Source organism: Brienomyrus brachyistius, chromosome 5 (genome assembly GCF_023856365.1).
Source record: "Brienomyrus brachyistius isolate T26 chromosome 5, BBRACH_0.4, whole genome shotgun sequence".
NCBI classification, from domain to species: Eukaryota; Metazoa; Chordata; class Actinopteri; order Osteoglossiformes; family Mormyridae; genus Brienomyrus; species Brienomyrus brachyistius.
Window position 1 is genome coordinate 2,673,622 of NC_064537.1, and position 18,149 is coordinate 2,691,770.

Sequence of the window (18,149 nt, forward strand, 5' to 3'; positions counted from 1 at the left end):
CTACAGACATTTCATTTCTGTTTATTTTTAAGTGGACATGTTAGGAGGGAGAACCTCCATCCTCGCTCCAAGCCAGAAGTGGTAGGATATGTGTGCCCTCCCCCCTCACTGATGCATAACTGCCCCCCTTATTTACATGCTGTTAAAAGCTCGTTACAGCGCTATGTTATAGCGTATGTGGCATTGGCTGGATCAGCCTCCGTGTAACGACACGCCCCCTTCATACAAGGAAAACTGCGGGCTCTGGATGGAGGGAGGAGGGGGCGGCAGGGAGAAAACGTCAAAATAAACTAAACACAGACACTTTTCAGGGCGGAAAATTAAATCCAGGGCTTGAAAAACAGATTTCACTGCCGCTTTAATCCCAAACTGCACGTGTTCTTCAATTGTCACATTTCTCTGCATCCCACAGACGTTTGGACACAAATCCAGCTGGTGAACCTGCTGTGCCACCTGGAACGGCACTGGAACGGCACTGGAACGGCCCTGGAACGGCACTGGAACGGCACTGGAACGGCCCTGGAACGGCACTGGAACGGCCCTGGAACGGCACTGGAACGGCCCTGGAATGGTGGGGGCGCCCGTCTCCGCAGGCTCCTTCATCACCCTCCGGACGGTTTTGTAATTCCACATTCGCATTCCGGGGGTTAGCCGCTATGCTAATCCATCGGCTTTTTTGGATGAACATCGCTGTGTTTCCCAGTCTTTCAGTTTGCTGGGGTCTGTTAATCCCAAGAAACCTCAAATGCAGAAAAGAAAGACTCACGGCACCATTAACTTCTTATAACAATTGCCCCCTCCCAGTGTCCCCCCGCATTACACCCCCGTAGTCTCTTTCGGCATACCCCCCCAAGTATCCCCCAACATTGCCCCCCCCGCTTCAGTGTCCCCCAGTATTGCCCCCTCCTCCATTCTCCTTCAGTATTGCTCCCCCTCCATCTCCCCTGGTATTGCATGCCCAGTGTCCCCCAGCACTGTCCCCCCCTCAGTGTCCCCCAGCATTGCTGCCCCCATTCTCCTCCAGTGTTGCCCCCCTCTATTTACATTTTCATGAACTGGCAGTGTCCCTGCAATAGATTTTGTGTGATCGTCAGTTATCGAAAAGGACCACCTTGGAAAAGGTCGCCGGTGCCAGGGCTGGACGTACCAAGGCAAGCGGAGGCAGCCGCCCAGGCCCCCGAAAACTGGGGGCCCCATGAAGACAGAATATCCAGGATATCAAGAAAGCTGCCCAGCTTTCTCTTCACACTGGATTCTGGTGGTAGGGTTGGGGTTAGACAAAGTTGCCCTCGCGTCCTGGCTGTAATGGACCGTTCCTACCTTGAGACGCCAGGCTGCTGGCTGTCCTTCACACTGGATTCTGGTGGTGGGCTGTCGGCTGTTTCACTGCCAGATGAACTGGCACAAAGTCGCCGAATAGGAGCAGAAAACTTCCCAAAGATACAAGACTAACCTCAGCCTCAGGAAGGAGTCAGGCATACTGTAGGTTTGAGACGTCTGGGACCCCCAGGGAAGTTAGCCCGCCCCAGGCAGGTCCTCCGGCACCTCAGCTATGCCCCTCTCTGCACGTGCCTCACAGAAACCATTTGGGAACACAGGAAAGCAGGAACAGAATTTGGGGTCTTTTATCACTGGAAGATGTGAGCACATTAGGGGTCAAACAGAACTATATGTGACCTAGGGGCCTAGCCAATCATGAGCCCTGGAGGATCCTTGCAATAAGGGCCTAGCCAGTCACGAGCCCAGAAGGATCCATGGGGTAAGGGCAGAAGATTCCAACTGTAACATCTCTGCTGGATGGTGCGGCTCTCTGGGTGTGTGTCGGTTGGGGGGGAGGTGTATTCCCTGAATGCTGGAGCAGCCCCAGAGACAGGACCGCTCACTCGTGTCCTGGTGGGCTAAATTTGGGAAGACAGAGATTGATGTGGAGAGTCAGTGTGTGCTGTGGTTCAAGGGCAGCGGCAGCCTGAAATCGGGGCCTCCTTTTGTATGAGGACGTTAACAGAAGCAGGCTGGGGGGAAACCCACAACTCTGAGCCTAAGTGAAGCATCGCACAAGCAAGGAAGACGAATAACTCTGAATTACAGTCCCTCCCTAGACATTAAAAGGGAGAAGACTGGGTGGTTCCCCACCCCGCCCTTAAAGACACGCATGATCCCTCATATGCAGAGGAACTGATGAGCTGTTAACAGAACTTGCTGTTGAACTTGGACCACAAGGGTGTAGGGGACGAACCTTTGCCTTGCATCCAACTGTCCGAAGCACACAGAGAGCCCATATCAAAGGAAGAAAGCACACACGTGTCGTTTCATTTAAGGAATGATCCCGTGCTGATTACCATGAAAGAACAGCCGCTCGCATCACACTGTTGGCATATGTGCCTGTTTTCGCATGTGTGCACGCGGAGCGGGGGGGGGGCGGGGGGGGGGAGAGCTCTGGGGAAAGTGGCCCATTCCAGAGTTAAGACGATTTCGCTGCGAAATAGGAAAGCATCGCTTTGAACCTCGTGCTGCAGAGAGCAGGAAGCAGTCATACTTAATAAGCACCAATATGATTAGTGTCTGGCTGTGAAGTATCACTCAGTTATCTCCAAGCGGCAGCTGACAAGGGACATTTCAGGGAAGCGTTTTTTCTTTGCCAAGATGTGAGCAGCAGCGGCAATGATCCCTACACTTGCGGCCCCGTCCCAAGGACGTACTGCCCTCCGTCTCGCTCGGCTCTCTCTGTCCTGCTTGTATTTGCCCTGATCACCCTCCAATCCCCTCACGACTGATTTTGAAAAGTGTCTTTTTGTGAGCTCAGAAAATGAGACCAATACGAGACAAACAAACGTCCTGATGCACACAGATGGAGCGATAATATTTCAAACATCTGCCGGGTTACTCGCTTACGTACAGGAGACTGGATCCCACTTGACATCATGACCATATAAGGAGAATCCAGTACATTGGGGGTTCTCGTCTAGAGGACCAGCACTTGGGTGTTTGTTCTGATCCTAAAAAAGGAGAGAGGGGTGAAGTTTAATTACTGTAGTATCTATTTGGGGGTACAGCAGTTGTTCCTTGACTGCTTAACCGTTTGAGAGGCGTAAAATACACATTGATGCTTGAGACTCCTCCACAGCAGGTGAGTGAGAAAAATGGTGGCTGGATCTCTGCTGATGTTTGCTGCCCGCTGAGTCCTGAATGGGCGCCTGGTCCTTATGACCCGACGCAGTCAGTGTTTCATGGCAGCTTGGCAGAAGCTGTAGCCTGGCGCTGTGGTGCCCCGTCGCCCCCTGGTGCAGCCAAGCGGTTTCTGGCTGGCTTCTGACCCATATACCAGCTGTCAGTGAGCATTCATCAATGGCCTCTGACCAGAACCGCTCACGGCAACCTACTGGCGAGCTGGAACTCAGGACCCGGCCACAGCGTCCAGCACAGCAGCGGCGGGAAGGTCCCAGAGCGGAGCCACCAACCATGTCACAGCGAACTACCATGCAGAACAAAAGTGTGTGTATCCTGGAATCCTGAAGTTTGGTGGTTTGAATCCCATGAGGAATTCGTTGTTGTACCCTTGAGACCTTGAGAGACATGGGGGGGGGGGTGGCAGGGTTACACTAGAGTATCAGTGATTTCGATAGCCATCCGTCTGTGCTTATTTGGGGGGGGGGGGTGGTATTCCACACACTGTTTTTTACTTCTCATCCTCCCCAAGTCCATGAAATCACCCTCCCCCCCGCCAGATGGCAGAGGAGGGGTAGCTACAGCATGTACATGTCTGCGAGACAAACAAGCTGGTTTAACCCTAACCTGTATTTCACTGCAGTTGTGAACATACTAAAATCATCCCTGCCCCCCTATGACTGTGTTCGGGTGGAAACGTGCACACACACACACACACACACACACACACACACGCTGAGACTCTGCAGGCTTTGCATCTCAGCGAATGTCCCAGTGAGCCACGGGTCTCGCCGCTGGTTTTAAAGAGATAACTGTGTCTCACATTTGCGCTTCTCCCTCTTTTTTTGTTTGCGGAGACCCAGAGGAAAGCAGAGCTTTTTCACGCTCAGCCCTGGAGGCTCTGGAAGGAGCCGCAATTGCAGCTGTGAACGCAAACCAACCCAGGTCTTGGAAGTGTTGGGGGGGGGGGGGGGGGGGGGGCGTCAGACAACACACAGGCAAGGGGGATTTGGTTTTAGTGGAAACACACAAGATGTCTGTTTTGCTGGAAAGGTCTGCACTGGTACAGACTTTCTTGAAGGGGTGGGGGGGGGGGGGGGACTTGTGAGTGACTCGAGACAAATAAATCATCCAGGAAACAGATTCTGTTCCTTTGGGGGCTCTTGCTTCAGAATGTCCTTCTACAGATCAGGAGGACAAAGGGAAATCAGGGATGTGTAGCTCAGTAGGTTAGGAATCAATATGCAGTAGGTTGTGGGATTGAATCCCCTTAGTAGAGCCTTAATTCCTGCTGCTCAAGGGACATTGCTGGCTTTACCCTGAACTCTGCCCCCAAATCTAGTTCTCAAGTGTTTAAAGGTGTTTCCAAGGCGTCCTGTGCCAAAATGTGGAAATTAAATTATATACAATTCATCGATGTAAAAGGAATGGACAAGTCAACAGCAGCTAGGTCTGGCAGGTGGTCTAGAAGGTGATCTAGAAGGTGATCTAGAAGGTGGTCTACGAAACTGCTGGCTCCGGGAAGATAGTGACATTGATTAAGCGTTGGGGGGAAACAAATACTAAGTAATAAGTCAGTTACTACTGAAGTGCAAATTATGGACAAATATAGTTACCGCTTCAGATAACAGATGCATCACGATTCATTAATGATGAACAAAGATGAGATCAGTATTTCACTTGTTCTTTCAGTAGGTCACACAGGTTTACAGAATTAATAGATATAGTAACAAATATAGTAATTATTTGGGGGTAAAAGCCATCATCATAATTCATTGATGATAAACATGAGATCAGTATGTAACTAAGACTTAGTTTGTGGTTCATTAATACACAAATAATAGATTAATTCTACACTGTTTGTGCCCCCTACAGTAAAACATTACCGACGTTTCCTTCCTCTCAGACAACAGGCACAGAAACACTATCGGTATTTGAATTGTTGATTTGCTGAAGCCGGCCTCTGGTCTGCAGCCAGGAATGAGTATCAAACATGGGAACCTGCACTGAAACACGCTCATCATAAGCACAGGCTAAGGTGGGCTGCGGGCTGGGGCGGAGTCCACATGGACCAATCAGAAACGACGGCAGCCCAGGGGATTGTGGGAGAGCTGCCGGCAGGATGATGGCACCTTGATTTATTTCCTTTCGTCCCATTTCCTTTCTTCTCAAAGGTCTTCATTTTTAAAAAAACAGCATAATGAGAAGGTAATGAGCGCAGAGGCCCTGCGGAGGGCAGCCCCTACTGCTGCACCCTATGAACTCACACACTATTCACTCTTTTAGGGCAATCTTTGGGAGTGATCACCCCCCCAATCAAAATAACCTCTTCCTGGGTCTGGCTGTGGTTCCAGTACCTTCCACTCGAATCAGAATGGAAAGCGCCCTTTACAATAAGCAAGGCTAGGCTGTTGTACCCTTCAATAAATAGCCCTGATGGCCCTAAACTGCTTTGCTAGAGTGCCCAGTTGAGCTAAAACCTTTGGATTAAATTATCAAAGTGAAACGCTGAGGTTGTGTTGGTGCAGTAGAACAGGTGTGGGAATGTGCAGGAGTGCAAATTGCAGGCACACCCTGGTGTTCCAGGTGCACGGAGCAAGTCAGGCAGGGATTAGGAGGCGAGTGTCACCCCACATTTGCTGCTGGGACCCAAGTTACAAACGTTATCGCAGTTACACAGACCCTTGGGCTCCTTTTCAAGCTGCTACTAGTTCCGATGGTTTTGGGGATCTGCAGGTAGTACACTGCACACGCCACAGTGGATCTGCAGGTAGTGCCCTGCACACCACGGGAGACCTGCAGGTAGTGCACTGTGCACGCCACAGTGGATCTGCAGGTACCGCACTGCGCACGCCACAGTGGATCTGCAGGTACCGCACTGTGCACGCCACAGTGGATCTGCAGGTAGTACACTGCACACCACAGGTCATGGACCTCATTTTGATTTGTTTGGTTCTGGGTCAAACACTGGCCTTTCGAGGAATATTACCTCGCGCCTTCCGCAAATAGAGTTGCTTGTAATCCTTTCGTTCACACGGTTCTTACAATGGCCTGTCTTTAGACTTATGGTTTTGTCCAATCACTCGACTGGGACCTTTTTGGAGTATTCGAACCTTGTCCACAACCACTCAGCCCTGCTACACATTCAAAAAAACCATTTTTAATGTCTGTGAGCTTTGTGGCCAGACTGGCAGCCGTCACAGTGTGGCTGGGGTTCTCTGGGTGGACAGACATGACCCATGATATGGAGGCAGACTGCGCAGAGTGACAACACACCTGGAAAGTCAGTGGAGGATGACACGAGACCTTTTGTTTTCTTCTTGACATTCAGAAGTAGAATCAGAACTTTCCACATCCATCTGTGACAGAGATAAAACAGGAGCTGGCGAGCCTGTAGAACTTTCTTTATAGTCCCTCCATGGACTTTTCCAGAAGAATAAAGACAAACGAGCTGTGATTTCGCTGTTGGCACGGCAACCCCCCTCCATGCCAGAGCGGAGACTTAAAAGGACCTTCCGCTCATCCCTGCGTCCAAACAGCTCTGTGCGGCTGATAACGAGCGGGAAAGAAAACAGAACTCCGGGAAGTGAAGGGAAGAGTAATGAAAGAGGGATGAAAGAGGGGCGATGCAGGCAATTTAAGGTAATCCGATTAGCAGTTAATCCCACAGTCCGAGTTCAGTGGCTGACAGACTTTGAGACAAATGTTTACTCCTCGACTGTGGTAACATATCCTGCTCCTTCTGGTACCCCCCCCCTCCCCTCTGAAAACAGTGACAATGCTCTCGTATCCATGGGGAAGCTCAGGTCACATGACACACCTGACCAGGCAGCTACCGCCAGTCCCAGCTGACTAATCATGAGGGGAAGCTCATGGTACCGGTCTGGTCGCGGTCCCACTGCTGGAGACGTAGATCTTGAAAATTTGGAATCTTTGCCATCTTTCTGTCTTTCCTCTGGGTTTCCGTCACTGCCACTGGGCTGGGTGGATGTGAAGGCTAGGAGTCGTATGCTGCATTACCACACATGGCAAACAGGGGGCACTGTGTCTGTCCTGGAAAACCCAGCAGGCAGTTTCAGAGGACTGAATTCACCCGCCATATAGGAGGTTTCTAAGTAACGGAATTAAAGGATGGATTTCAGGTCCTAATAGAGCCTTCTGATCACTTAATCTCCTTCACAAAGGCTTGCTCTCTCCTCGCTCCTCTCCCTACTTCCCCACCCCCCCAACCCCAGAATCCCCAATTAAAGCCTGACAGGCTTGGGGGAGAGTCACCCCCGTTGAGCTGAGCTGTAGTATCTAGGTACTATCCCGCCCCCCCCAACATTCACCCCTCCTGTTCAGCTGAGCTTTAGCGTCTAAGTGCTACCCCCCCACTCCAATCTTCACCCCCCGCCCCTGCCCCCCCCCCAGTGCTGCCCGCAGTGCCGATGGTGCATGGTTATCATATGGAAACTTCTGGGGGGGGGTGGGCAGAATGAATGGACCAGTGCGGAGCTCGGAAACCTGGCCTGTTTGCCTTGAGCTGCTCCAACACCCCATTAATCCCTCTGTGGATGGCACCCCCCGGGGAGGGGGGGGGGTCTGCCTCAGCTTTTCCCAGCTATGCTTCTTGAAGAGTCTGGAAGCTCGGGTTGGTGGGTGATTATATTTTTTTTTGGGGGGGGGGGATGCCGTATGAAAAGTATTTTATGATTAAACGGCTTGGGGGAGGGGGGGTTGGAGTAGGAAGTCAACCCACTTCCATGCCTGTGCTCCTCTAATGATGTGGGAAGACTTTTCCCACCTTCTCTTCCTGGGGAGAGCCCAAGCTTTTACCCCCCACCAAATACAATGAAAGGCATAGGTATATGGCCTGATTCTTAGTGGACCATGTCGTTTCTGGTCCTGGTGGGGCTGGACCTCAAACCTCGGTTCCCTTGCATCAAATCAGATGCCCATCTGACACACACACACACAGATGCATTTTGTGCCATTAAGCTCAGTCTTGTCTCGCCGTTTCATGTCTGACAAGTAACAGGGCATCAGTGAGGGAGGTGAAGGGAGGAGAGGGAGCTGAGCACCGCTTATGAGAAGCACAGGGGGGTCGCCTGCCCGTAGCTGCTCTGGGCTACTCCTTCAATCATTCACCTTGTCGTCTCAGCTCTGTCCAACCCCGGTCCCATTCCCTCGCGCCACCCTCGGAGAATCACACCTCCTATGTTCCCTGTTCTGTGTCCGATGCTAAGTGATGATGCCGAGGAAATGGCTAAAAGCATTGCACTCCAGTTGTCGACCCTGGGAACCAATATGTGTCAGCTGGTCCCTTGTTGCTCCAGGATTGGCCCCTGGTAGGAGCGGGAAGACCGTATATTATGGGAGCGAGACAGAGCACATGGCTATGTAATCCGCAGTGGCCCATGATGGAAAATGCAGGGGCTCATGCTTCCCCGAGTAACCGTAAAGGTGGCCTGCTGCCAATGGTGAGTGTTAAAATCGATCTGCGTGAGGTGCTGCTTGCAGAACCCTGTGTGTCTGCTGTTGGGGGGAGGGGGCAGCAGGGCCTCTCCTGTGGTCTTGACTTTGCTAGTAGTATTGTTGGTAAGTCAAGCTTCCTGCCGTGAGCTAAACTGTTTGATGGACACTTTCTCTCCTCTTGGGTCTCTGCGTTGTTGGAGAGTCACGTCTCTGTGTGTCTGAATTTTTCTTCCTAGTGTTACATAGGAGTTTCTGCTGCGGGAGGATTCTCTAAGGTCGGGGCGGGGTGGTGGTCACCAGAGGTTGATTACACTCACGTATAGAGATATGGTCAGAGATAGAGTCATTTTGATTAGCTGTTACCGCTGCTCATTGAAGATCTTCATTGCTTGGTATGTGACAACCATGTGTGGAGACTGGGCAGGACAAGGCAAACATGATAATTTGACCTCAGGGTCCCCTACTCCTCCACCTCCAAATACCCCCCACCACTACTCACCAACTTCATGCACAAATGCCAATATGGGTAGATGATGACAAAATCCTCAGGGGTTCAGGTTTCCACTGGTGGGAGAACTGAGCTGCTCAAAGAGCTGAACATAATAACCATCACAAAGGAAAGGCCATTTGACCCACCTGCTAGGGCACTTAATGTCGAGTTTAGAGAATTTAATCCTGCTCTTGCCAACTAATGAACTTGAAGACTGCATCATTAGGAAGCTAATCATATTTGTCAAGTGGGCTACCGCAAGCTAGTCATTCTTGGACTTTTGGGAACAACCAATAGGCTTTTGTTTTTATCAGTCCCATTTTAAAGCTTAATCACCTATTTTAGGGTTTGCGGTGATGCAGGGTGTGGACTGTGTCTATCTTACAGTTTGGTTACCGGGAGCTGGGCCTTCTCCTCATAGCATGCTGGGATTCTGCTCCGCTTATCCATCCTCACAATCTTGTTCTCTTTCTCCTTTCTGTCCTACCCACCCTTTGGAAACCCTAACCCCCCACCACCGCAGTGGTTCATCACCCTTCCAGACCTCTTCTTCCTTCGCCCCCACCAGGTGGTCTTCCTGCCGGGGAGGTTGGGGGGCAGACGACAAATGGGGCCCTCACACCACGGCTCCAGGTGTGGCCGGCACTCCCAGCTGCGTGCGTCCGGCTTGCACATCTGGAAAGCTCCGAGCCAGAGACAGGACAGCGGCAGGCTGAGGGGTGACTGGGGCGGGACGCTGGGGGCGGCGCTGGCGGGATGCCCACTCTTGGGGTTTCCTGTTGGCTTTTGGGGCAGGGGGCATGGAAACCATGAGATGAATTTACGTATTTTCTCAAGCCGCCATGCTCGGTACGGCCGTGTCTCTTAGACCCTCTCTGCATGAATAATTCATGTGGGACCGTTCTCTGACCGGGGAAGGAGGGCACTGTGTTTTGCCAGCTGAATGATGGGTCACAGTTAACCCTTTCAGGAGGGGGTTCACTTCTGAGGAGCAGAGTCTGGAACGAGTTCAGCAGCGAACCTCCCTGTCAGTTCCTGCTTCCAATCATTTCGATGTTCCTTTTGTTTATGTAGGACTCTGAGAAATCAGTGCTAACCGCAGTGGGAGAGGGACCGTGCACGTGTTGTTGGAAAAAGCCGAATTCCTGCTCTTTGTTTTGCTCAGGACTGCAGGAACACTGCGGCGTTGAACATGCAGGAATCTGAGGGGGGAAAGCTAGAAGACAGGCTCCAGCAGGGGCATCTGAAAGCGGGGCAGTGAGAAAGGAGACTACACAGCAGCTGCACATTCATTCAATGAGACGGGTGTTATGGGCACCCCCCACCAGAATGGTCCACATATGTACAACTGTACTACTATACTACCCTGCAAGGGGAGGGGGTCACATTGCTGGGTCACAGCATCGCATGCAGTACCGCTTCACGGGTCCGGGGAGCATTTTGCATCAGGTTCACGCTTTCTAGATACTGCCCTCACTGTGGAACCAGACCCCCCCCCCATACCCAGCTGGTCTATAGCGGTAATGGAGGTCCTTCATACTAAAGACCAGAGTGCGGGGGAGTGGGGTAGAAATAGAGGAAACAGGAATTGTCCTCCCTGGGTAGGTGCTTTGTACCTGGTGGGAGACAGTGGGACCGGTGCCCAGATCAGTTCCACACTGCTAGCAACCGGAAGCTTCCACACCTGGACTGCATGCTACCCCCCTCCCAAGCCCAGCTGTAGAGACAAGACACAGCAGCTGGACCCCCCTCCTTGCCATCTGATCTCCATCAGTCTGTACACCATCCTTCCCCAAACAAAAACTCCCTACATCCTATGTATCACAGGTAATGAAGGCTAATGTCACTGGTTTACGGAATCAGGGGGACGTGGGAAGAGGCATGAGCTCTAGCCCAACCAGCAGGAGGAGGGTTAGGAGCACGCAGTGCCGTTTCCAGCACTAGGGGGCAGAGTTTAATATCAGGGAAGAGAGCCTGATTGGTCCAAAACCAAGGTAATAAAAGCCCAAGTGATAAGCAGCAAGCCCCCGTGAGTTACGGGTCCGTCACCAGAGTGACATTAATATGTATATCAAAATATCACCATCCCACAGTCTAACGATATTCAGTCACTTGCATGCAGTTAATCTGGATTTGATTACACACACCATTAATTTACGTGCACATACTGTTGATGTGGCTATACAAATGTTTATTTTACTTGCATACACTGTTTATTTAATAATTTCCTGCACATTCACTACACAACATTCTATTTCCTTTTGGCTCTATACCAGGGATCCACACTGTACATCCATGGGAGTCACTGCTACTGTGCCGCTGTAATTCATATAAGTAACCACTTCACTGCCGGGACTCATTAGCCATGTGAGTCACTGCAACCACACCGCTGGGACTCATCAGCCATGCAAGTCACTTTTACTACACTGCCATGACCAGCCATACGAGGAACTGCCACTACACTGGTGGGACGATTTAGCCATAGGAATCACTGCCATCAGCCATGTGAATAACAACACCATTGGGACTCATTAGTCATGTGAGTCACTGCCACCACACTGCCATGACGCATCAGCCATACAAGTAGCTGCCACTACACCACTGGGAGGCTCATTTGCCATGCAAATCACTGCCATCAGCCATGCGAGTAACAACACTGTTGGGACTCATTAGTCATGCGATTCACTGCCATCAGTCACGTGATTAATGACATCAGTGGGACTCATTAGCCATGTGAGTCACTGCCATCAGCCATGTGAGCATCTGCCGCTATACCGCTGGGACTCATCAGCCATGTGAGTCACTGCCATCAGCCATGCGAGAAACTACACTGCTGAGACTCATTAGCCATGCGAGTCACTGCCATTAGTTATGCAAGTAATTGCCACGACACCACTGGGACTCATTAACCATGTGAGTTACTGCCATCAGCCATGTGAATCACTACCACCAAGCCACTGTGACTCATCAGTCTGTTTCTTCATTTAGGTCACTAGAGACTCATTGGCCCTTAATGTTCTATGAGGTGTGAGGCGGGTGGGGCTTTTCACTGCCTCTCGCCTTGCAAAGAGTATCTGATTCCGTTGGAGAACTGCGTTCCATTTTAATGGCACGTTCCTGCTGTCTCAGACAAAACCCTCATCCAAACTAAATGCTCATGAAACTTTCACTTACACAAAAATGTTCTGAGGGCATAAGGAAAAATGATTGGTTGAGAGATATCTCCAATCAGGTTGTGGAGGAGGTGGATCCATGCAGCTAGAGGAGGCGGGTCAAACCAATAACATGTCTTGGTCCCACATCCTCTAGTTGCTTGGACCCACCTACTCTATATCCGCCGTGATCCACAACCCATCGGCTCTGATCCTGACCCATTCACCATGATCCCGACTCATCTGCCACGCAGCCGTAACTCAAAATAGCCATCACTGTCCCTCGTGAAGAGAAGCACCCCCTGGTGGCAATCATGCCCCCTTCCCCTAATGGAAAAAACACACCAACCCCCCCCACACCCCTGGAGAGCACGGAACAAGGCCTGCAGGACACGGCTGAGCTTTAATTAGCACCCATGAGCCAGTGTGCTACAATAAACGCAGTCCTGGCGGCTGAAAGTGATATTGTACGATTTACGATGAGAATAAGTGATTCCCCAGCCCTCGGCACGCAGCAGAAATAGGCCCGTGTGCCGATGCTGACTGGCCAAGTAGCTGCCTCAGCTGCCCATTCTTGCTAGTTAGGGGCGACAAGGAGGAAGCATTTTGGCTTCTCAAACACATGTCACTGAGGCTGCCCCCCTCCTCCATGGAACTGAGGGGATGGTCTCCCTGAAGACTCGAGCCCCTCTACTTTTAGAATGATAGGGGACATTTGCCAGAGTGACAGTTCCACCGCACTATGGTGGTATGTTCCATAAGTGTGTCCCCACATATACAGCACAGACTCTGCCAGTCAGTGAAAGCGAATGGGGGAGGTTCTGGGGACGGAGGAAGGACGTCCAAGGGACATGGGGGAGGTCTACTTTCCCAGGCTCATCATAAAAGGCACCCCCGCCCTTGCTGACACACCTTTCAGCAAGGGCTGCAAAGTTGTCGCCCTTGCGGTGCCAAATCAAAATGCCTCGGGGAAGGATTCATAGGTGTCTGGGTGGTGGGGTGGGAGTGGTGGGGGCTAATGGCAGGCTCCATGCCTCGGGAATCTGAAAATGTACACTCCGGCTACGAAAATAAATGGACATGCAATGGGAATGCTGGAGGCTTGTCCGTTATCGGGTGTGAAAATGCCTCAGAGCCCCTCCCTGCTGACTGAGTTGGTGCCCCCCGACCCGAATGCCCAATGACTACTTTCCTTTTACTTCCCCTTGGGGAAAATGGTAAACATGCAGGGCGCAGCAGGCTTGCTGTGAAGATAATAGGGGATTAGCCTCACACTTATTACCTTTGACTGGCCGGATCCCAGTCACCAGACACCAGCTCTGACACTGACCTGGTTGGACAAACTGGGGCATGCAAGGGCCTGAAAGGACGCCCCCCCGCTCCAGATGAGAAATACTTCCGGGTCGGCCTAATGCCAGCCAGCCCCCCATGTCTATGGCAGTGCCAGCTTTGTTCACAGTGTACTCAGTGTTTACACTCAGCAATTACGATGCCCGCCTCCCGGGTGCCAAACTGTGAAGGTGATAATTAACCTTGGAAAGTGTTAGCTGGGTGATTAAGAGAGGAATTATTAATGAGTGGTCGAGTGAACCTGATAAGCCTGAACGAGGGATTGGATCATTAAGCCTGCTGGTGCTTAGCAGTCGCAGGGATGGGAGATATTGGGGGCAATGAAGGGGTGGAGAGAGTAAGAGACAGGGAGAATGATAGAGGGGGAGTTCTGGGGGGTAGGTAATGAGAGTGACACCCCACAGGTATGACGAGGTGTTTCTGAAGGGGGACACTGGGGAGAGACCCTGGGGAGAGAGACTGAGGATACATACTGAGGAGAGACACTGAGGAAAGACAATGAGGAGAGATACTGAGGAGATACTGGAGAGCGACCCTGGGGGGAGACCCTGGGGAGAGAGACTGAGGATACATACTGAGGAGAGACACTCAGGAAAGACAATGAGGAGAGATACTGAGGAGAGACACTGAGGAGAGACACTGAGGAGAGACAATGAGGAGAGACACTGAGGATATATAGTGAGGAGAGACACTGAGGAGATACTGGAGAGCGACCCTGGGAGGAGACCCTGGGGGGAGACCCTGGGGAGAGAGACTGAGGATACATACTGAGGAGAGACACTGAGGAAAGACAATGAGGAGAGATACTGAGGAGAGACACTGAGGAGAGACACTGAGGAGAGACAATGAGGAGAGATACTGAGGAGATACTGGAGAGCGACCCTGGGGAGAGAGACTGAGGATACATACTGAGGAGAGACACTGAGGAGAGACACTGAGGAGAGACACTGAGGAAAGACAATGAGGAGAGACACTGAGGAGAGACACTGAGGAGAGACAATGAGGAGAGATACTGAGGAGATACTGGAGAGCGACCCTGGGGAGAGAGACTGAGGAGAGACACTGAGGAGAGACAATGAGGAGAGATACTGAGGGGATACTGGGGTGAGACATGATCACTGTCAGAGCCGTGCCACATTTCCCAAAAGAGAGACGCGTGGTGTGCTGGGCATGGCAGCCTGGCTTATCTGTGGGGTGCTAATAAAATGGCCCGGTTCTAGCCTGCAGCCCCTCTGTGCTTTTTCACAAGGCTCACTCGCTGAACCACTGCTTCCTGAAAGAACGTTCATTAAAAGCATCAGCTGCAGGGCCGTATACAGGGGTGGGGCCACATGGGTAAAAGATATGATTGGCAAATTATAATTATGAATTATGGTCCCTCCTATGCCCCCCACCTTAAAAATTCCAAGCGTTGCTCCCGATTAGCTGGTGGTGTCCATAGCCAATCATCTACCTTGCAATTTAACACATTTATCCTCTCTCAAAGGTACAACAGAAAAGCGCCCTGGGGCTTGTGTCAGGTGACCTTGGAACCCTGCTCGTTATATGCTGCACACCGTCGCCATGGCGCTGGCCACTTTTGCTCTCACAGCGCTGTGTTTGGCCCAGAGAGGTTCATCGTAATGCATTCTGAGCCATGACCTGGGCCTAATTGCTCCGGCGCTCTGCCTGCAGAGGAATGCGTTGGTCTGATCTCCCAGTACGGCGTTCAGACCAGAGCACTTGTCTGCCCGCCTCGGCATCTGGCGAGTGACAGATGTGGTTTGCCTGGTTACCACGGAGACAGCTGTTAATCTCCCTCAGGGTATCGACGTGGGGGGTGCAGGACGCATCAGCAGGGGTCACTGGGGGTCGAGTGGTTTCTGGAAACACCTCGGGGTCACAGGGAAGATTGTCCAAATTTAATCCCAGTGATGCATTTCTGTGACTCTTCTGTCCTGGGAAGGATCTTCAGGATGGCAACTGATGGTCTGGAATGAAGGAAAAAGGCGCAAGAATCTCAGAGGACAGGGCCTGGATATGGGGGCATATCGGGCAGGGGGGTGTCCTTTGCCGGGGTTAGGGGACAGGGCAGGGAGGGGCCATTTTTGAAAGACGAAAATAGAAATGTAAGGCGGGTACAGGTGATGAGGGTGAGTTATTCCAGGGCAGGTGTGGGATTTGGGAACAGGGACCAGAGGAAAAAGGACTTCAGGGGTCAGGTAAATCCGTCCATCCATCCATCCATCCATCCATCCATCCATCCATCCATCCATCCAGTGAGCCAGCCAGCCAGCCAGCCATTTTCCTCAACTCCTTTCCAGTACAGTGCTGCAAGGGGCCTGTAACATGAACAAAGAAGCAGTAGGAATAAGGATTATTGTGAGTCCATGAATTCAGTGTGAGTCCATGAATTCAGTGCGAGTCCATGAATTCAGTGCGAGTCCATGAATTCAGTGCGAGTCCATGAATTCAGTATGTATGAATTCAGCTTTAAGGGGGTGAATGATTTGGCTGACAGATCATGATAAACACACTGATATGGAGACCATACAGACATGCGAGTTCCTCTGCTTTTCTTTGATGAGACAGAAATGTCACCCGATGGCATCAGGTGGTGAAATGTTAAGGCAAAAACAAGACTCATGTTACTGGGTGGGATGTTATTTGGGAGTCTGGAGCACCAGAGGTAAACATGAGAGTGTGAAGATTCCCCGTCAGCTTTCCATTGTCTGAAAATAAAATAAATTGTGGTTTCATTTTTAATGGAGTAGTAAAAGTTTTAGTTCTTTTTCATTTTTTATTCAATTTAATTAGCATTTAGGCACCATGGCAGTAAAATGTTTATATGTATCTCTTGCTAAAACGACGCGTCAAAATGACCATTTTGGGCACTGCCCCCCCACCCAGATTGTGTTTCCATGACCAAAGCCCACTTTAATAAGGATGTTTTGCTCAGGAATCACATTAAGCACACTGATGCTCTTGCAGATCTGTTTATTTCTCGGCATAAAGAAACACGACGTCGGGAGAGGAGCTGCAGTTGATTAGTAGAGTCTGTCGAGGATCCTGAGAGACTTGAGGGGCGGGTGGGGGGGGGGGGGGGGGCTCCAGGTCTCACCTCTACTTCTCCGGGGTGAGGAATGTGAGTGAGCTGCCAGTCCCCTCTATCCCATCAGCAGGGAAATCACAGCAGAATTCCAAACAATCATTGGCTCCCTGCCAGCTTATGAGATCACGGGCCCCCACCTGTCACCCCTCCCCCCCCCCCCCCCCCCCCCCCCCCCCGACACACACACACACACACACACTCATACACACACCCGGGATGGGTCTACACCCACAGCTGTTTTAGTGGGAATATTATCTGGTCATGTGAGAAGCATGTCATATTGAAAAGGACCCAGTGTCCAGCTTCCAGCTCTTGACTGGGTCCCTGGGGGGGGCCTGTCTGGGTGTTGGGGGCCGGAAATCTGTGCTGAGAGGCAGCAGAGCCTCACCAAGAAATAACTCACCACGAAACTGGACGGTCCACCAAGAAGGCCTTCAGTGCACACAGAAGCAGTGCCCCCCAGGGGTGATTTCACGTGTAAGCAGTCTGGTGAACAGAATCATCTCCTCCATTGAGTTCATTTTCCTAGATCTGCTCTGGCGGGTTCCCCGAAGCCTGTTGTGATGGCCTGGTGCAGACTGGGAGCTCCACGTTGTTATGTGATGCTCTCAGGCTCACTTTGTCTCCCGGAGGCATGAAACATATCCGAACAAATGGGTGGGGTCACAGGACATGTCATAGGGACACAGGCTGACATGTCCCATGTCTTTGTCCTATGTGACAGCCTTTTTCAGAGGATCTCTCTGCTGCTTTACCCGCATGCACACCCCCATGCATGGGGGAGGAAGAATATACACTCGTATATTACACTGGGGGGGCGGGGCGGGGGCTGGGGGTAAACACTCTATTATTACACTGCGGGAATAAACACCCATCTATTACACTGGGGGATAAACAACTATTTATTACACTGGGAAATAAACACTTATTTATCACACTGGGGAATAAACACCCATTTATTACACTGGGGGATAAACACTAGATTATTACATTGTGCAGATAAACACCCATTTATTATACTGTGGAATTAACAACCATTTATTACACTGTGGAATAAATAGCCATTTATTACACATTCATTGTAATGCTGTACACACAGATCCTCCTGCTGCAGGTTAATTGGTGTTCAGGGTGATAATCCCACACCTTTACTGTAATGCTGTACACATAGGTCTTCCTGCTGCAGGGTAGTTGGTGGTCAGTGTAACACTCCCACACCTTTACTGTAAAGCTGTACACATAGGTCTTCCTGCTGCAGGGTAGTTGGTGGTCAGTGTAACACTCCCACACCTTTACTGTAAAGCTGTACACATAGGTCTTCCTGCTGCAGAGTAGTTGGTGGTCAGTGTAACACTCCCACACCTTTACTGTAATGATTTACACACAGGTCTTCCTGCTGCAGGGTAGTTAGTGTTCAGTGTAACACTCCCACACCTTTACTGTA